Below are 21,253 nucleotides of genomic sequence, written 5' to 3' on the forward strand. Positions count from 1 at the left end.
ACAAAAGTCTCAAACCATAAAGGAGAAAAGATTGATAGGATTGACCACATAATCTCAGGTATCGAGTCATCATCCTTTGACAGAAATGAAAAGATATAGAATAAAGCAAGAAGAATAAAATGTTAACAGTAGAATTTAGGTGCTGGTAGGTATATGGTTCTTCACTAAAAACGTCTTTCAATTTTTCTGCATATTTGAAATTTTTCATAATAAATAGATACAATTATATAGGGTGAGCAGCCATGCATAAAATTAGTTCAACATGTGACCACAGATATTTTTTCTCATAGAGCACATGTGACATTTTATTCAATTATTAATTTACTATCATTATTAGTCTTCAGCCACATAATTTTTTTTTCCACCAAAGTGGAGGTTATTAGCAGGTCATTTGCTTCACTCTCCTGGTCATTTAGGAAAAAGGGTAGAATTTGGTGGAACAGAAACTAAGCTTTGTTATCTATCTCCCCATTCTCACAAGCAAAGCAGGGTGCATCCTCTTTCTGTGAGAAACTGAAACCTATTAATCCAAAATTAGAAGACTTGCTGTTCAGAAGTTATCCTATGAAAAAGATACTTGCTCATGAATGTTTATAGCAGCACAATTCACAATTGCAAAAATGTGAACCCAACCCAAATGCCCATCAGTCAACAAGTGGATAAAGAAACTGTCATATATATATATATGCACACACACATATACATATACATATATACATATATATGATGGAATACTACTCAGCCACAAAAAAAAATGAATTAATGGCATTTGCAGCAACCTGGATGAGATTGGAGACTATCATTCTAAGTGAAGTAACTCAAAAATGTAAAACCAAACATCATTTGTTCTCACTTATAATTGGTAGCTAAGCTAGGAGTATGCAAAAGCATAAGAATGACATGATGGACTCTGGGGACTCAGAGGGAAAGGGTGGGAAGGGGGTGAGGGATAAAAGATGACAAATTGGGTTCATGTATAGTGCTCGGGAGATGGGTGCACCAAAATCTCACAAATCACCACTAAAGAGCTTACTCATGTACCAAATACCACCTGTTCCCCAAAAACCTATGGAAATAATTTTTTTTAAAAAAATATAAGATTGTGAGTGGCAGGAGGCAATAGGGTGGCTTTGTTCTTTTCTGCAGTTTTAGTCCTCACCCTGATCTGTCAGGCCAGAAAGTGTCTCTGCCATGACTGAACCCTCTGGTCCCTTCAGGAAGCAAGAAGGTGTCCAGAAAACACTACAGGCAGAAATCTCAGCCCCAGCCCTACCTGGCAATGATAGGAGCTAGGCCAGTGACACCTATGATAGCTAAAAATCCAGAAGAGACACTCCCAGTGCTGGAGAAAGCTCAGGTGGGATCCAGAGCCAAAAAGAACTGCACAATCTCTTGGTTCCCCTTATTTATCTATTACACAACAAAGGTTTTTGATAACTATGCCTGGTACTTTTATCTTCAGTATATAGATATCTGCCTTCCCCACTAACTTTATATAAAATAGTAAAGCATTTATAGATTTAGAAGCATATGAATTTCACTGGGGGTAAAGCCACTGAATCCTGGAAGAGGTTTTGGAGAGTACTTACAGCATTGTTTTTCAGGAAGTTCTAGACTCTTGAGAACTGAGCAGTCTCCAGAAGTTCCACACCCTGCTTCCCTTCCTCTCCCTCCAGCTCTTTTAAGCTGGAGAAGTGTGAAGAAAGCCCCTCCCTTTGCTCCACTTTCAGGTGATTTTGTGAGAAGCAAATATTTGGAGCCTTGGCAGCCACCTTGTGCCAATGAGGAAAGACCAAAAGAATTGCAGAGGCCTTTCCAGAGCTCTGACCCGAGTCAATGAACCAATCCTAGAAACACCTGTTGCTTGTTGGGTGAGAAGTTTCCTGGTGATTAGGCTGCATCCACTCGGGTATAGCACACAAGCAGATGGACTCACTGATTAGTGAGGAGGCAGCGGGCAAACTAATAATTACTGCACAGGCAGAAAGTGCTCTGACAGCAGTAAGTCTAAGATGATGGGGGACATCTAATTCAAACTTAGGGGGTCAAGGAAGCCTTCCCAGAGGAGGTAAGCCCTGAGCTGTGAAACATAGGATAAGCAAGAGTCATCTCCATCAGGTAGGAGGTAGGGGCCTCAGACCACCTGTCCAGGGTTGAAAGAGAGACAGAACATGCCAGTGTGGCTGCCGGGGAAGGAGCATCTAACATAAGATGAGGATGGAGAGGTGGGCAGGGGTCAGCCCAACCAAGAGCAATGGAGAGCCATGGAAGAATTTTTAACAGAAAATTAGATCTGTAATTTAGAATAATCACAGTGAGTACTGTTGAATTGCTGGCTGGATACAATAAGAGAATAGTAATAGCTAATATTTATACAACACTATGTGACAGACTCTAGGCACTTTATAGGCATTAGAACATTAGATTACTTAATCCATATGTTTTGCTAATATATATATTAACAATAGTAGTAGTTAATATATATGATTACTAACAATAGTAATTATGTGAGAGAGATAAACCATATATATTTTTAGTAATTACAGGAGAGATATATATGATATATATTATATACATCTCTCACATAACTATTGTTAGCAATCATATATGTTAACTATTACTATTGTTACATAGTATATATCTCTCACATGATTATGCTTGTTGTATATTTACAAGTATATATGGTGGGGGGCACATTGGGGATGTCTCATCTCCATATCTCATATTCATCTTGTAGTATGTGTATATAGATAGATAGAAGATAGATAGATAAATATCTCACATGATTATATATATATTATACTGTGAGTATAATATATATATACTCTCAGGTGTCCCACAGCCCATAGCAAATATAGGGAGAGGTATATATCATATGTATCTCTCTCACATGGTTACTATTGTTATCCCCACTTACAGATAAGGAAACTGAGTCAAGTGTAAAAACAAGGATCTGTAGCCCCACTGCCTACCTGAGCCTGAGTGCCGCATGGCACTTGGAGGAACAGCAGTGGCTGGAGGCTAATTTCCTGTTTGCACTTTGAAGGTTACTCTCCCTGGTCAGAGACTCTGATGGGACACAAGTGTGGAGACTGTGAGTTCTGACGCAGACTTTTACTTGGCAAAGGTTCAGAAAAATCAAGTGGCTGATAAGAAGATATATGATTTCTACTGAGGGCCACGCAAAAGGCAAGTGTCTCACGTATGAACTGAGTTTGCTCTTTTGATCCTGAGAACAGCTCTGTCGAATTGGGGAGGTGTTCTGGACATTTTACAGATGACGAAACTGAGGCCCAGAAAAGTTAAGTGACTCACCCAGGGTCCCAGTGTTACTAGAAGGTGTGCAGTGGTCTTCCAGGGAAGATCCTCTTGTATCAGAAGGAAGAGATGATCAGTTCGGAAGGCCCGAGAAAAGACAAGGTCATTTGAAAGTGATAGTTCATCCGGGGGTGATCCTGGAGCACGAAGTGACAAAAAAGTCACACGTCAAGGCACCGACGTAGAAAGGGTCTCCCTGTCTCAGAGTCCACCTGGTCTCTTCCTTCTCAGGGTGGCTCCTCTCTCTCTCTCTGCCTCTGCCCCTTGTCTTAGCCCAGCATGGGTGCAGGTCCCAGGTTCTGTGGCATCACAGTTCAGGGCCCACAGCCCAATCTCGGATCACGCCATTGAGAGTATCTGATTGGTCACTGGCCAGCCAATGGTGGGGCAAACTTTGGAGCAGGCTATCACTGTTGGAACAATCAGTGCTGAAGGAGTTGAAGAGGATGGGCAAGCCACGGCTTCTCCTTCTGGAAACGGAGCTCATCTCCAAAGAAGACCATCATTTTCTACTATGGACAATGTGGATGCTAGTTCTCTCCCACTCACAGGTTCAGCACATGTTACAGAAGAGCGTTTTCCTTCAGAGATTTTTCACAGGTGTCCCACAGCCCATAGCAAATACAGGGCATATTAAGTTCAAATAAATATATGCAAATATGTGAGTGTATTGACATAAATACTGTATTTATATTCATATACTATACTTAAAAGTATTGAATATATTTTCATATATGTTTATATTATATATATTTCAAGCTCTATTGCATATATGAATTTATTATATATTAATGTATACTACATAAATATGAATATATGAATTCAATATATTTCAATTAGATGTCCATATCTAAAGAGACTTCACGTAAGAATTCATGTTTTAAGGTATCTTTTAAAACGAAAATCAATGTACCATAGAAGTAGGTAACATCTATGTAGCATTTCCAGTGTGCTACCCGTGTTTTAAATGATTTCTCTGCATTTATGTATTTAATCCTGGACTCAACACTCATCATGAGGCTGACACTGTTAGTTTTCCTATTTTACTAATCAGAAAACAGACCCTGGTAAGTTAGCTGACTGGGCCAAGGTCCCACAGCTAGTTGGTGGCCCCGCTGGGATTAGCAGCTGCAGTGTGGCTCTGAAGCCCTTCCTGTCAGCACCTAGGGGCAGTGACCTTTGGGACAGGTGGCTCTGGCTGCCGTGGGCAGCAGGTGGCTGAGGCTGAGTGTCCCCAAGAAGCAGAGTTTTGGCTGGTAACTTTGTTCCAGTGCCAACAGGCCAAGACACACTTCCACGCTGCCTGCTTAACCCCTGTGGGCTTTCACATTTGTTATTCTGATAGGTTACAGGGCTTGAAAATTCCTATATGAGCTGCACTTGGAGTTTTAAAACACGTTTCATTTTCTAAATTTGAACGTAAATTAACTCATCAACAAAAGGAAAACCAGAACTAAAGTTTGGATAAAGAAAGCCCCTGTTGTGGCTATAAATTCTGTTCTCAATGGTATAGTTCAGGCTTCTTCAACTAGATTGAGCCCTGAGAACTTGTCTATTGTATTTTCCCCTGGTGAATCAGTCAGAAAAATGGGGGCACCTTAATTCAGAAAGAAACAGCCCAGCTGTGACATTTGTCACTGCAGAGGCCTGGCCCATCGGTCAATCCCTTGTCCCTGGGCTGACAGCTCTGTGTTCCCCTGTGGTCCCACTGCTGTCTGACCACCTCCTCTCCTGACTGATGATGACACCTCTTTGCAGGTGTGGAAATGGCCTGTAGCCTGCAGGAGCCTGAGGAGAAGGGAGGAGCTAGCAGCCCCAGTCAAGTCTAGCGCAGTGCATCTTGGCCTGCAGTGACGGCTGTTTCCCCCAGAAAGGTCAGCAGCAGAAAAGCCGCTCATAGCCTTCCTGAAGTGGGCATGACTCCCTGTGTCCTATCCACTGACAATGCCCATATTTCACCAGTGAGGCCTGGACGGTTTGCCATTGACGAATGTCAGGTAGAATTTCCCATTGTCTCTTCTCATCTTCTGGCATTGAGTGGCCAGTCTCTTCCTTTTATTAGTCATATCAGGTGTCCTCTGACAGATGCACAGGGAGATGGAAGGTTTTGGGTTTTCTGCTGTGGTGATGAGGACCTGGCTCACACGGTTATGGAGATGAGACTTCCTACGACGTGCCCCCCACCATCTGAAGACCCAGGAAAGCCAGTGGTGTAATTCAGTCTGATCTCAAAGGCCTGAGAACCAGTGGGGGCTGATAATACAAATCCCAATCTCATGGCAGGATAAGATGAGAAGTCTGAGGTCAAGCAATGAGGCAGAAAAAATTAAATAAACAAGGGGGGAGAATTCTCATTTCTCTGCCTTTTGTTCTATTCGGGCCCTCAATGGATTGGTTGGTGCCCACATGCTTTGGGGAAGGGGAAATATTAGACTTCACTGAGTCCACCAATTCAAATGCTAATCTCATCAGCAAATATCCTGAAAGATACACTCAGAAATGATGTTCGATATGAGCACCTCAGGGCCCAGTCGAATTGGCATATCCATTAACTATCACACTCTAATCAACCCTTTTCACCTGAGGAAAGTTTTCAGGTTTTTGAGTCAGAAGGGACAATTGTGTCCTTGAAGACAGCAGGTAATTTCCTTACACAGTTTGTCTCCTGTACTGACATTTCTTGTCCAACTCATGATTTTATTTTTCAAAGAACGTACCCAATACGGGAAAAAAATACTGTGGCATATAACAGTCAACCACAAACAGCAATTATAAATCTTTTTTTAAAAAATTATACAAGTTTTAGGGTACTTGTGCACAACGTGCAGGCTTGTTACATATGTATACATGTGCCATGTTGGTGTACTGCACCCATTAACTCGTCATTTACATTAGGTATATCTCCTAATGCTATCCCTCCCCCCTCCCCCCACCCCACAACAGGCCCCGGTGTGTGATGTTCCCCTTCCTGTGTCCATGTGTTCTCATTGTTCAATTCTCACCTGTAAGTGAGAACATGCGGTGTTTGGTTTTTTGTTCTTGCGATAGTTTGCTGAGAATGGTGGTTTCCAGCTTCATCCATGTCCCTACGAAGGACATGAACTCATCATTTTTTATAGCAAAACAGACATATAGACCAATGGAACAGAACAGAGCCCTCAGAAATAATGCCACATATCTACAACTATCTGATCTTTGACAAACCTGACAAAAACAATAAATGGGGAAAGGATTCCCTATTTAATAAATGGTGCTGGGAAAACTGGCTAGCCATATGTAGAAAGCTGAAACTGGATCCCTTCCTTATACCTTATACAAAAATTAATTCAAGGTGGATTAAAGACTTAAATGTTAGACCTAAAACCATAAAAACTCTAGAAGAAAACCTAGGCAATACCATTCAGGACATAGGCATGGGCAAGGACTTCACGTCTAAAACACCAAAAGCAATGGCAACATAAACCAAAATTGACAAATGGGATCTAATTAAACTAAAGAGCTTCTGCACAGCAAAAGAAACTACCATCAGAGTGAACAGGCAACCTACAAAATGGGAGAAAATTTTTGCAATCTACTCATCTGACACAGGGCTAATATCCAGAATCTACAAAGAACTCAAACAAATTTACAAGAAGAAAAACAAACAACCCAATCAACAATTGGGCGAAGGATATGAACAGACACTTCTCAAAAGAAGACATTTATGCAGCCAAAAGACATGAAAAAATGCTCATCATCACTGGCCATCAGAGAAATGCAAATCAAAACCACAATGAGATACCATCTCAACCAGTTAGAATGGAGATCATTCAAAAGTCAGGAAACAACAGGTGCTGGAGAGGATGTGGAGAAATAGGAAAACTTTTACACTTTTTGTGGAACTGTAAACTAGTTCAACCATTGTGGAAGTCAGTGTGGCGATTCCTCAGGGATCTAGAACTAGAAATACCATTTGACCCAGCCATCCCGTTACTGGGTATATACCCAAAGGATTATAAATCATGCTGCTATAAAGACACATGCACATGTAGGTTTATTGTGGCACTATTCACAATAGCAAAGACTTGGAACTAACCCAAATGTCCAACAATGATAGACTGGATTAAGCAATTATAAATCTTTTGTGCATTTTTTCTTACTTGAAAATGTTAAAACCATGAGAGAATACAGAAAGCACTACACTTCAACCCAGTGTCTGTGGTCATTGAGACAAGTGGTGTATTTAGATACAACAGTGAAGCATCATGTTCCTTCGGGGCCCCCATAAGCACCAGCCACTCAGCAGCCCAGGGGCAGAAGTCCCTGTGCATAAAACCTGTCCCTGAAGTGATTAATAACCATGGTCGCAGACAGTCATTAGGAGACCTTAGTCATTTGCTGCATGATGGAGACACCAAGTCTAAGAAAACTGCCTTTGAATGTTTTGCTAAACTCCATTGAATTGAGGAAAAAATCTGACATGCATAATCAGTTCTTACAGACCCAAGAGCAAGAAGAATTCAGTGACAAATGTATTGAGTGTGCCTGAGGAAACATCTATTTCACATCCACAAGAAACCATTCATTCTTATACTGCACAGCTTAGGCTAGACAGGAGAGAGATTGATGTTGATTATTTTTGTAGTGGGAGAAGGTCACATGTTAGGCAAGTTATGCCCACCAAAGTCACCTATCCCCTGGATACAGAGTCCCGATATTCATCCCTAGACAGAAGGGCTTTGCCACATCAGTTTTTTCCACTTCAGATCCCTGATGAAAGAATCATGGTGGGAGACAATACTTGTGCTCCTTTCAAATAGGTAACAAATCATGACAAATGTGCACAACGAAAAACTCTTGACTGGCAGACGTCAAAGAGCATGCTAAGAGATAAAATTATCATCATGTCTCACCTCCTTGCTAACTCCAATCTAACTCCTTTAAAATATTCTGAGTTTACGACATGTGGGACACTGGACTTCCAAATCACACGTTGTCCACGTGATTCCTTTCAGGGATCCGCTAGTGGTGGGTGGAGAGTTTCATAGGTTTTGGCTTTGCTAATAGCTCTCTGATCACACTTCCCCTTGCCTGGTTTGCCACTTTGGAGGGGTCTTCAATGAGGCTTGCGTGGTTCTAGTTTAACATGCAGAAAGTGCATTTGGTCATCAACTCAAATGTGTATTTCTTTTGTTAGATAATTCACTCAGTAACCAGAGATGATCAAGAAGGTTAAAACTGGAAGATAATCAGTTGCTGACAATGACACTCTTCAGGGCAGGTGAACCAGCGTACAGATGACCCAGGTTGGCTCAGTTTACCTGTAGTGATATAGTGATGGCCAAGGACACGCAAGTGTGTGTGTGACAGTAAAGCCATCTCTATTGTTCATGAATTGCATCAAAGCATAGATCATCATATCCTATTAATGAGGGCCACTTTACTACTCAAATGTAAGTACAAGAACCCTAATAATTCTCTCTGTGCTTCTACCCACAGTTCTTCCACATCTGGATCCCACCTCGACTGAACCTTACGCAATCTACTGCTGGACTTTCCAATGGCATGAGTTGGTAAATCATCTCATTTTTGCAAAAGCAAGTGTAACTTGAGTTTCCATCACTTGCAGCTGAGAGAATACTTGTTCTTGAATTTTATCCACAATGAGGTGCTGGATGTTTCCTGTTTGCCCCATGAACTCACTCTCTGCCTTCCCTGTCTTGCTGTCTACCCTTATTGGTTCTTTTTTCCTTTCTGCTTTGGTTTCCAGTTGGCTCTGGCCAATGATAGAAGACGATAAAAGAGCGAGGGAGAATAAAGTCATGTGTTTATTTCTTCAGCGTTCTCCAAGCAGGGTTGCCAACTGCCTGGGTGTGTTTTGTCACAGATCTCATAGCTTCTCTCGAGGCAGCCTGCTCCATCTGATTCTCCCCTTCTGAATTATAACCAGTTTTCACTGAGTACTTTCTATACTCAGGAACAGTGAGAGCTATCTTGCATACATTAGTTCCCTAAGTCCACTTCTACAGGAAATGTTTGTTAGAATTATTGCTTTGTTATAAATAAGGAACTTGAGAGGGACAGAGAACTCTAGTAACTCATCAAAAGTCCTGTGCACCTCTGTGATCCCCTTACAGGCTAAAAATCTGACTCCACCAACACCGACTCTGGCTTCGAGCTTCATATTTCCCCAGTCCCCCTCACCCTTCACCTTCCCTTCTCAAAGATACCCAATAGCTCCCAATCACTCACTGGATGCAAGTTCTCAGTTTTCTGGACTGACTTGATCAAGGCTGGTATTGGTTAGTCTCCTGCTTACCTGCCCAGCCAGCCTCATCTCCTGTCTTTTGCCTCATTCCAGTCCTGAATTTTATGCTGTAAGGATGAAGAATCATTCCTCTTTTTCCAGTACCCATTAGAGTTTCCAACTCTGAGCTTTTTTATATTCTAGATCTTCTTCTTGCAATAGTCTATATATGTTGCTATAGAGACTTGAACAAAGATAATGGCACTAAACATGAAGAGAAGGATGTGATAGACATAACTGATGGAGTATAGTATAGATGCTGATGGAGTATAGAGCCTGCTGAACTGCAGAGGCAGGAAGGAAGAAAAACATGTGCCTCTACAGTGATAGGATGATGCAGTAACCAATATCAGCATGGAAACTTGGAAGAAAAGATGAGATAATTGCTGCAGTTTCCTGAAGTGACTCAATTTTTCCTTTGGAGATGGCACACTGAGTATCCATCTTCTCTCCATGATTGTCCAACCTCCTTGAAGTTAGGTGGGGCTTTGTGACTCCTTTTGCTAGTGGGTTGAGCAGAAGTGAGATCTCTGCTGGGCTCAAGCATGGAAAGGCTGACTCCTGAACTTCCAGCTTCTCTTCCCAGTGGCAGAAAAGCAGAAGCCACAGTCAAGAGGGAGGAGCCACAAAATGGAACCAGCCTCAATTGCCGAGGCTGAGCTCACATCTTATTTTGCAAAACAGAACTCAACCTGTGGTAAGATAAACCAGTGATAGTTTGGAGTGTTGGCAATTCCAGCATGACCTTCCACTCCTGAACAGTACCTCTCCTCTAATAGCAGCAATTATGTGAGGAATTGTGTCCCCCTCCCTGGCTGAAATGTATATATTGAAATCCCAGCCTGCAGTGCCTAGAAGGTAATCCTATCAGAAGACACAGTCTTTAAAGAAATAATTAAATTAAAATGAAGTCTTCAGGGTGGGTCATAATCCAATACGACTAGTGTCCTTATAAGAAGAGGAAATTTGGACAGAAGTACCTGTGCACACAGAGGAAAGACCATGGGAAGATGCAGAGAGAAGACAGCCATCTGGGAACCAAAGGGAGAGGCCGCCAAAGAAACCAACCCTGTCTGCATCCTGATCTTGGATTTCCATATTATGGAAGCTTCCATGTTATGAGAAAATAAATTTCTATTTTTTTAGACACCCAGTCTGTGTTCTTTTGTTATGACAGCACTAACAAACTAATACAGCACCATTTTTTCCCTTTCCTTTTGGAGAAGCACCACACAATATTCAGCCTATGCCATCAGGTGGAGCTGACTCCCACCCTGGCTATGGGGTGAGCTAATGATCCAGGATGGCCAATCAGAGCCTTCCACCCTACTGTCAACAATGAGTGCTTTGGGAATGAGCCAGCAATGACATCCAAGTTAATAAGAACTGGTGAGCACTGCATGGAAGACTTCATGTTTTAAATGTTGGAATTAAGAAACGGTATCTCCTGCAGAGATAACCAAACTCATAGAATATGTCCAATATCACCAAGACAAAACCTTCTTGGGATTGAGGCAAATTATAAAGAAAGAACAGAACAAAAGAGCAAGGATACAAAGAAGAAAACAATTGCTGACCGAAGTGTTTCAATTCCTGGATCCCTTCCTGACTGAACCCTCAGATCAATTCCTGGGCGTGAGGCAGTAAGTTAGCTCATTTTGCTGAAGTAAGTGTTCTGTCACTTGCAGCTGAATGGATCCTGCCTGATTAATACAATAGAATTTCATGTAATGATAAGAACCAAATCTAAAATTCTTAGCAGACACTAAGCATTTTACATAGGTTATTTAATCCTCATAATTATTTAAACTATGGGACTACTATTATCTTTGTTTTATAGATAAGGAACATGAAGCTAGAGGAGATAAGTTCTCATTGGCTGAGCTGGAATTTGCATGCATTTGCCTCTAACTGCACAGACTGTCTTCTGAAACCCGTCAGACTTTCACCCTTCCTTTTTTGAAGCTTTACAGACCCCACAGGTTAATATCAATCAATACTCTTATTTTGTAGATTAGCAAACTTAATCATTTGAAAGTTAAATATCTTGGTAACAGTCAAGGTCTAACACAAATCTGGCAGAATTAAAATTCCATTCATTTTGAGTCCACAGGAGAAGGCTCCTTTAAAATTCTAATTTTCCTGGGAAATGCTGAACTTGAACTCTTAGAAGCTAAATCCTTCGTTGCTAGTTCTCACTGCAACAGCAACCAGGGCACTGTCCACATATGAGCACACATAGGACACAGGTGAGGAGGGACAGCGACGACACTGGCTGCCAACTGAATTTACTGAGTGCTTTCTGCATGACAGCCACTGTCCCAGTCATTCTCCACACACTGGCTAATTTAATCCTCACATCTCCCCTGTGATGTATGTCATGTTAAGTATCCCATTTTATGGATGAGAAAAACTGAGGGTAGGTAACTTGCCCAAGGTCAGACCACTGGTAGAGTGTGTGGAGGGGGTCACGGGGAGGGGAGAGGGTTGCCGACCTCCACTGACCCTGAACCCTTGGTTGTGAAAGGAGCACCTCTCTCCCCACAGCCCTCTCTCTAGTGCTGGACACTGAGAAGTCTAGTCTCCTGCCTGTAAGATTCCAAGGCTTTATAATTGCCACAGAATCCTCAAAGCATGGTCTATTTCCCTTTACGGGCAAGATTATCACCAGGGAAAAGTGGGAGAGGGGATCTATGATCCCAGAGTGTCCCCAGAATGGATGGATGGCCTCTGTCATTACACACCAAACCCTGGGGTATAACATAAGCCCGAGCTGGGATGCTGTTTTCCAGGCAGAGAGAACCGTCATTTCGGTGAATGTTGTCTAAGCTCACTGGGGCCTCCTCCTGGAAAATGAATCTGGCCTCTCAGTTCCATTCCAGGTAGCAGCTGGTAGGACCCCTTATGTGGAAGGCTGGCTGGGGGCATCACTAGGACATGTGGCCCAAGAGATGGCAAGGAATGAGGTAGGATGGATGCCTGATGCCAGACGCTGCAGCTTTTCCTTATCAGAGCAACAGCCCCAGGACATACCACATTTAAAAGTGGTGATGCAGTTTGTTCCCTTTTTCCCTTATCCTTACATGTTCTTGGGGATTATAGCAGTCATATTGGCTTGGGATTTGAGTGAAAATCATTTTCAGGCCAAAGATGGTGACCTGAGAATCACTAACCCATTGGCTCATTGCTCAATTTTCACTTAGTTTGTGGTGTCCTCTTCTATTAATTCAAATGACTTTTTATTATGAAATTACTATTATTTTTTTTGAGATGAAGTTTCTCTCTTGTTGCTCAGGCTGGGGTGCAATAGAGCAATCTCAGCTCATGGCAACCTCTGCCTCCCAGGTTCAAGCGATTCTCCTGCCTCAGCCTCCCGAGTAGCTGGGTTTACAGGCATACACCACCACGCCAGGCTAATTTCTCGTATTTTTAGTAGAGACAGGGTTTCTCCATATTGGTCAGGTTGGTCTCAAACTCCCGACCTCAGGTGATCTACCCGCCTCGGCCTCCCAAAGTGATGGGATTACATATATATATATATAGATAGATAGATAGATATAGATATAGATATATGGTGAAAAACAATCTTTAAAAAATCACCAGAAAATGTAGTGCTTATAGACAGATGACTTATCTTTTGTTAATCACACCTCATCCTCCTTTTTCACACATACATACAGTCTAAGTACCAGATTTGCACATTCAGTTTCAGCAAGAAGAATTCATTTAATTCCCCCACTCTCTGCTCACAAGACCTATTCTCAGGATCCATTTCTAACCCTGAAGCAGCTGAGGCTCCAAGACAAGGGCTCTGTGCCACTGTGCAGTTGGCTTGAAGTTACAGAAGTTTTCCTTTTAGGGCTCTGGAAGTTGGCTGACTCATGGCAGGGCCAGGAGCACTTGCTGTGTGCAGGGCTCTCATGTGCTTTGCTGCTTTCTGATTAGTTATTGTTAATATTTCATTGGGTTTCCTTTGTTTCTGTTTAGCGAAAGAGGTGGCCTTACAGCTTGAATTACATGAATATCATGTATCATGTTATGTTTTCATTGTGAGTTGGCTTAAATGATTACTCTAAAGTGCTTGATATGGTTTGGCTGTGTCCCCACCCAAATCTCATCTAGAATTGTAACTCCCATAATCCCCATGTGTCATGGGAGGGACCTGGTGGGAGAGAATTGAATCATGGGGGCAGGTTTTTCCTGTGCTGTTCTCATGATAATGAATAAGTCTCACAAGATCTGACGGTTTTATAAAGGACAGTTCCCCTGCACACACTTCCCTGCCTGCCATCATGTAAGATATGTCTTTGCTCCTCCTTCATCTTCCATCATGATTGTGAGGCCTCCCCAGCCTTGCTGAACTATGAGTCAATTAACTCTCTTTCCTTTGTAAATCACCCAGTCTCAGGTTATGTCTTTATTGGCAGCATGAGAACAGACTAATATAGTGCTTAAAGAGAAAATATGGACAATCAGATTATAGTCATTATCGAGAAAAAACTTCCTGTCAACTGCTAACTCCTGGAATAATTATTTCAGTTTTTGTAAGATTTGATGTTATTTAGGAATGCATAATAATAACTGTGGCATTGAGGAACTCATAAAACTATTCCTGTGGAAATTAACTACATTATGTTGTATAACATTCAACATTGTGTAACATTCAACAATGCATCCTGTGATGTATATTTCAAGAGCATATTGTATGGGTAAACTGGGACACTGGAGAGGGAATAAGATCCTTTCTGTATAAACAGGATAGACGGAGGGGCCATGCATTTTTGCTCACCACTGAATCTGGAATGCTTAGCATAGAATAAAATAGCAGATACTTTATACGTGTTGTTAACTAGTAACTAGTTAATTAAAAGATTTCATAATTTCATGTGTAATTTTTTGGTGCCAGTCAACATTATGTCAGAAGATACCTTCATTCTGCTGAAAGAGTCAGTGGAAGTGAAGGAGTTAGAAAATGATGATGGGATCTGTAAACTGACAGGCCATTTAGCAAACGTCATGCAGTTACATCAGCCAGGTCGCTCCTGTGCTTAAAACATTTGTACCAGACATTCTGTAGATCATCAGGTCCTTGGCTTTGAGTTCTCCTTCTTCTTTCTTGAGGCCATTTCAGCATTCATGGACACCTACTCTTTCCATAGGCAGGTGACCAGAAACTATTGTCCACAAAGCACTAACACAGCATTTTGGGGTAACATAAAAAACTATAAAAAGGGGTTGTTTATTTATGAAATTTTTGTTATAGCTGGAGGACATATAAAAATAATCTCAAAGCTCATGTGGGATAAATTATAAATCTATGTATATAGCTTATATCACTATATATGAGTTTTTTAAAAATTCTGTACAAGCAGAGAACACAAGGACACACCTAGGCATCAGTTTGATTCCCTAGTTAGCAGGAAGGGAATATAAAAGTATTTTAGAATGATGGGTCTGATGATGAGGAAAAAGGGCAGGGAAAGAAACAAGCGTTCATTTGTTGACTAAGAGCAAAGGCAGTGTGCTAGACACTTCACAAATGCCACTGCATTTTTATCCCAAACACCTTATAATGGCCAGGGGTGTGACCTAACTCACCCACATGCCCACAGATGCTTTGTGCAGAATGAAAGAGGAGACCCAGTTCCTCTGTCCCCTATTCCACCTCAGCACCTTGCCCCTCGAGGTTCTGTAATGGTTCTGCCTTCAATAACATGCAGGCTGATCAGTCTCTTTTTGGGGTGGCAGAGACTGGGATCCAGTAGGCTCACTTCTCAATGCACTTTAGCTGACCTACTATTTCAGCCTCTCAACCCAACACTTCCTAAGACCATTCCTAATGAGCCACAACATGCTTTAGGTATACTTCATCTATACATATTGACAGACAAGGTTCATTTTAAGCAAATTTAGTTGAACAATTATGAGCCCCTTGAGGCTAAGGACAACATTTATCTCCTTACCACCCAAAACCCATGGCCAAGAACAATCTCCCACATGTTTTGGGGGTCAGAGAGTGGCAGAAAATGAATATGCATTATAAAAAATCATGATCTATGGTATTAAGAACCTGGATTAAAAATAATTTGTTCTTATATTTATGTGTGTGCTGTTCTTTTATGTGTGTGTGTGTCCTACTATATATAAAGGATTATATATATATATAGTATCATACATATCTATCTATCTATCTATCTATCTATCTATCTATCTATCTATCTATCTACCTACCTATCCATCTACGTAGTAGGGTATGTATCCTACTCTTAGGATCTAGGACAAAGAATAACATTCTAGCCATGAAAATACATAATAGGCAACTAAATAAAAATTAGTTATTTAATCACAGATTTAGTATATATACAAGATCAAACCTAGGGGAATGAACATATGACAGGAGAGCCAAAACAAATTTGTGTAATCAGGAAAATCCATTCAGGAAGTGACATTTGCTCTGAAATTTTTTTAAATAAGTGAAATCAACTGGATGAGTGAGTAATCAGAACATTCTATAAAAAGGGAATCAGAAAGAAGGAATGACACATGCCCCGGATGAGAAGTCCAGTGCTTTTCACGAACTGACAAATAAATCACAATGGCCGCTCTGCAAAAACAAAATAAAACAAAGATTCTCAAGAATGAGGGTAAGGTGAGATGAGGCCAGAGAGGTCAGCAGAGGCTGGGACATATTAAATCTTTTCAGCTATTGGAAGAATCAAGATCATTTTAGAGAAGTAAGTTGTGAGCCACAGAAAGACATTAAGTAAGGAAATACTATAATCAGATTTGGTTGCTGTAAGAGAAACCCAGTAGGGAACAAAAGATGAATTGAGATACACTGGTTAGTTTGAACTGGAAATTGTGCAAAAGGCTGGAATTGAAGGACATTTATGGGGTAGAGGCAGCAGACCATGGCTGGACTTGGTCATGAGATGAGAGAGCTCTCACTGGAGAATTCCATTTTTTAGCACTGAATACAAGGCAGAGCCATCCATTGATTCAGGAGACCCAGAAAATGAGCACGGGGAATGTGATGAGTTCCATTATAGGTGATGCATAATCCTGATTTTCCATGATACCCGTGAAAGATGGGCATTAAGAAATAATTTGTAGTAGGATAGCCATGCACTCAAGTTACTATTTCCAACTACTTACTATGTTCAGGGTGCTGTTCTGTGCAAGATGACAATGCCAAGACAACTTGTCCCTGGATTCTGCCCACAACAGAATACAGAAAGGGAAATGAGGCATGGATAGCACAGATACAAGGTAAAACCATACTGATCTCCTGTGAGATTCCTTCCCTCTTCCAATACAATCAAATCTTCCAGTGAGAGGTATCAGAGGAAGCTTCTCAGTGGCAGAAAAGAGAAACAATAGAAGGCCATATATAAAGGGCTGAAAAGATAAACAGCAGAAAGCCTATGTAAAATGCAGGTTAACCGCCCTATTTCTTCTTGAAGAGTCATAAAGGGGTTGAAAATATTGTTAATTCACTGAGGCTCATGGAGAAGGTGAATTGACTGTTTAAATTGTCAGACATGGTCCATCCTTTTCACCTGTGAAAGTCATTCATTTCTCGAGGTCAAGGAAAAGATTCTGTTCAATCTCTTTTATCTTGGCTGTGTAAACTAAAGGAAGAGTCAGCAGTTTAATGGAATAGTTGTTGGGTTTAATCAGCCTTTGGTGGCAAATTCGGTTTCCAATTACAGTGAACAAAGTTTTCCGAATAAAGTTTCCTGTAATAAACATTCATAGTCTCAGTAATAAAGCCAATAGTTCTTGAAGCAGTTAAAATGAACTTTCAATATAATGAAAAATTTATTTTCCTATCTAAACAGAGAAAAATTCAAAAGCTATAATGCCATGATATGGATCAGTTAAGTATGGCATGTATGTCATTATAATAAGAATGTAAACTATCTGGTAATCTTCTCTCTTCCCTATGTAAACAAAGGCTAAATATCAGTGAAGAAAATCCTTGAAAACACTTGTGTCAGTAACTTCTTAAATTTGTTCTCAAATGTTCTGTCCAACAAACGTAAAACAAAATGTTGAGTCCTAAAATACATTAGCTTGTATTTTAACCCAAGCTAAATCAAATAAATTTGGAGTAGCTTACAGCAATGTATTGCTCTACTAGCTTACACTGTCTCTGATCACTGCTCATTTTGTAAGGAGCTACTGTATTTGTCAGCAAGCAAAACTCATCTTTACCAAAAGCAATATATTTACCCCATGTCTAGTGAACTAAGCCTATTGAAAGCCCAACAGGGAAGGAAAGAGGAATAGTGGATTTATAGATCATGGTAATATCATTAGCCCCTGGTGGCAGAAAACGGAAACACAAACATCACAGAAAAGATTGGTGATTTCTATCCTTGCATGCTTTTCTTTTTCATTTTTTGTTTTTTTCTTTTGAGGTGGAGTTTCACTCTGTCACCCAGGCTGCAGTGCAATGGCATGATATTGGCTCACTGCAACCTCAGTCTCACGGGCTCAAGCGATTCTCCTGTCTCAGCCTTCCAAGTAGCTGGGATTACAGGCGCCCACCACCAGGCCCAGCTAATTTTTTGTATTTTTAGTGGAGACAGGGTTTCGCCATGTTGGCCAAGCTGGTCTCAAACTCCTGACCTCAGGTGATCCACCCACCTCAGCCTCCTAAAATGCTGGGATTACAGGCGTGAGCCACTGCATCCGGCTGCTTTTCTTTACTTGAGAAATAAGGTATTAGCCACCTAGATAATCAGGGGGTAAATTATGGACTATTTTCTGACTAGATTTAAATTGATCACTGCCATAAACCATGGCTCAAATAGGAATGGAATTTCCGGGAAGCTCTTGAAGGCATGGTTTAGGCTGGTTTCTATCAGAATTATTTTCCCCTTTGCTGCTTGTTCATGTGCTCATAGCCAAGCAAATACTGGCTTTTACTACATACATGAGAATGACCTTGGGGTACCTTCAATTTTTTTTTACAGGTTTTGTACTGATTTATACAAAAATATTGGCTTGTCAATATGCAACACAGCCTGTGTGGGAATTCAGTCAAATTTATAGGTTTTTGTTGTTGTTGTTGCTTGATTTCCTTTGCTTTCAAGTAAAGGCATTTGTTCTTATTTCATACGATTTTACGTTGAGACTTGCTTTTTAGTCACCAATATTTCCTGAACTGCAGTGCTGCCATTTGCTTTTATAGACCACAAATAAGGGATAAGAATCTACTTAGCAGTATTTTTCTTGGCATTTTTTTGTCTGCTTTGAACCAGTATTTACTTAAGCCAATATATTTCTTTTAGTTATGTGATTTTTACGTTTCTCAGAGCTAATGGACCATTATTTTATATTTCAGTTTCCTGCTACATTCCAATCTAGATTATGATGTATCTGCATGGGCATAATAATGTATTTCCTCTATAAAACCTTTTAAATATCACTTTCAATGAATCCACTGTAAAAATCACTCAGATCTTCCGACAAATATTCCACATTAAATAAGAATGTTTTATGTTCTGATATGCCTGGAACACTAGCAAATAAAATACTTGCAACTTGTCCTTAAAGTGCCATGAATGAGTGAAATGAAACTGGCATTTGCTGCACACAGAGGCCTCTTTAAATGAAATATTTTATTTAACTTTCAAGAAAAAACCACACATGTAGTTATATTGGAACCTAGAAGCTTGGAGGACTGTGCAAAGCAAAGACCCACCATTCAGAAGAAAGACTACCACCCAGTTGCTAGCGATGCCTGAGAGCTGGGAAGAAGGTCCCCAGGGAGCTGAGACCCAGACTCTGAAAAGATGAAAATGCCCAGGAGATGCTGATGTCTTTGGAGCTTGTGCTGAAGTTGGCCTTGGAGAGTAGGAAGAAGCTGGAAGCTAGAATCAATGACTGCTGCCAGCATGCAGGGCCATTTACTGGATGGCATAGGGGAACAGCAGGAAAGACATAAAGAGCAAGATCCTTTTCCCTTTCTACCCCCAAGTTCTCCCTCTAGTGTCCCTAATGACAGAGCCCAACAGAAAGCAGCCGGCAAAGCAGAGGTGTGGTTTGCAGAGCTCCAGCCCTGACATCAGGGTGTGAAAGGGCAGGTCTGGAGCTGAGGTAGTAGCTTAAAGCCAGCATAAACAGTTCCACCCTCAAAATGTCACATTTTATATATGTTTTTTTTTTCTTCTGCGTGTCTTAGAGACAAACAAATAAAACACACTTCTGGATGGTTTAGAAAGAATTCTCAATAAGTAAAATAGAACAGGCATTTACTAAGCACAGATAGCTCCTTAATGAACCCAGAAAGTTCTCAATCAGCTCTGAGCTGTGTATGTTATGATCTCCTTTCTCAGGGGAAAGAAGCTGAGCTCAGGAGGTGGCATGACCAGCCCAATGCTACACAACTAAGGAGTTGCAGACCCAGACCCAGGACTGCCCCTTTCCAAGTCAAAGAATATGTTCTCACTCCTGGTACTGACCGCTACAGAACATAGGCTTGACTCTGTGAACTGGGTTTTGTTATACTTATGACTTTTAGTAGGATTTGGGATGCTGGCACCTACAGCCTGTGCTCAGGTGTTTGGTAAATGAAGGAATGTCAGGATTCTGAAAGGCACACGGTATTGAAGACAAGATCTGAGAAGTTAGCAGGGCACACACATGCAGAGGGGTATGTCTTAACAAGACAAAATTCACATCCTCTATTGTAGCTTCATTTATTTATATTTCAGCAATTATCTGCAATGAGGGGGCATCTTACAACTAATTCATCTTGTAGGCAGCGTTTGTTTTTCTTAGTGGTATATAAAATAAGAGTAAGTCTGACCAATGCTAGCATCTTACATCTAATGAAATATGGTACAGTATTTATTATAACCATTGTCAGAAAGACGGCAGTCAAACTCTTTGAGGAAGGGGTGCCTTTTCTAACTTTACAAAGGTACCACATGGACAGGTAGCTGCCTGGGGAGTTGAATATTATACATTTTCAATATGGATATTTTTGCAGTGGAATAAAACTAACATGACAATAATGTATCCCATATTCAGAAGTATTAATAATTAATGGAATTTGGGATAAAAAGAGGCCAAGAGCGGTGCCTCATGCCTGTAATCCCAGCACTTTGGGAGGCTGAGGCGGGCGGATCACCTGAAGTCAGGAGTTCGAGACCAGACTGGTCAACAGGGCAAAACATGTCTCTACTAAAAATACAAAAATTAGCTGGGCGTGGTGGCACATACCTATAATTCCAGCTACTTGGGAGGCTGAGGCAGGAGAATCACTTGAATCTAGGAGGTGGAGGTTGCAGTGAGCCGAGATTGCGCCACTGCACTCTAGCCTGGCAACAGAGCGAGATTCCGTCTCAAAAACGAACAAACAAACAAACAACTTTCCCTTTAAAATTTCTACACATTTCTAAACTTATATTTTTTTTAAAAAAGGAATATTTTGCACATTTTAGCAGTTTTTCTCCTCAGAAGACAAAAGTTCAAATGAAATATTTTATATATACTCAGACCTCTCATATATGTTTTACTCTGTTTTCCATTAGAACCCATCAAAACCATAACCTTATCCATCAAAATCACACCATTTTACATTCACCTATTACTTTATTCCTATAGCATTTCCATTTCATGCCTCATTGAATTCTA

General features: G+C 40.9%; 3 long non-coding RNA genes across 3 annotated transcripts in view; 1 reads left to right on the plus strand and 2 right to left on the minus strand.

The window, feature by feature from the left end:
* LOC130540693 (uncharacterized) overlaps positions 1-3,599 on the minus strand; it is a 37,333-nt gene extending 33,734 nt beyond the window's left edge. The window contains exon 1 of the long non-coding RNA XR_008954687.1: positions 3,316-3,599. This is a non-coding gene — a long non-coding RNA (uncharacterized LOC130540693). The remainder of the gene's footprint in view (positions 1-3,315) is intronic.
* LOC117975240 (uncharacterized) overlaps positions 1-21,253 on the minus strand; it is a 184,028-nt gene that overhangs the window by 143,280 nt on the left and 19,495 nt on the right. The window lies entirely within an intron of this gene.
* Positions 3,697-21,253, plus strand: part of LOC130540692 (uncharacterized) — a 30,847-nt gene continuing 13,290 nt past the window's right edge. Inside the window, exons 1-3 of the long non-coding RNA XR_008954686.1 lie at positions 3,697-3,869; positions 5,077-5,192; positions 8,797-8,870. This is a non-coding gene — a long non-coding RNA (uncharacterized LOC130540692). The remainder of the gene's footprint in view (positions 3,870-5,076; positions 5,193-8,796; positions 8,871-21,253) is intronic.

Source organism: Pan paniscus, chromosome 10, assembly GCF_029289425.2.
Source record: "Pan paniscus chromosome 10, NHGRI_mPanPan1-v2.0_pri, whole genome shotgun sequence".
Lineage (NCBI taxonomy): Eukaryota > Metazoa > Chordata > Mammalia > Primates > Hominidae > Pan > Pan paniscus.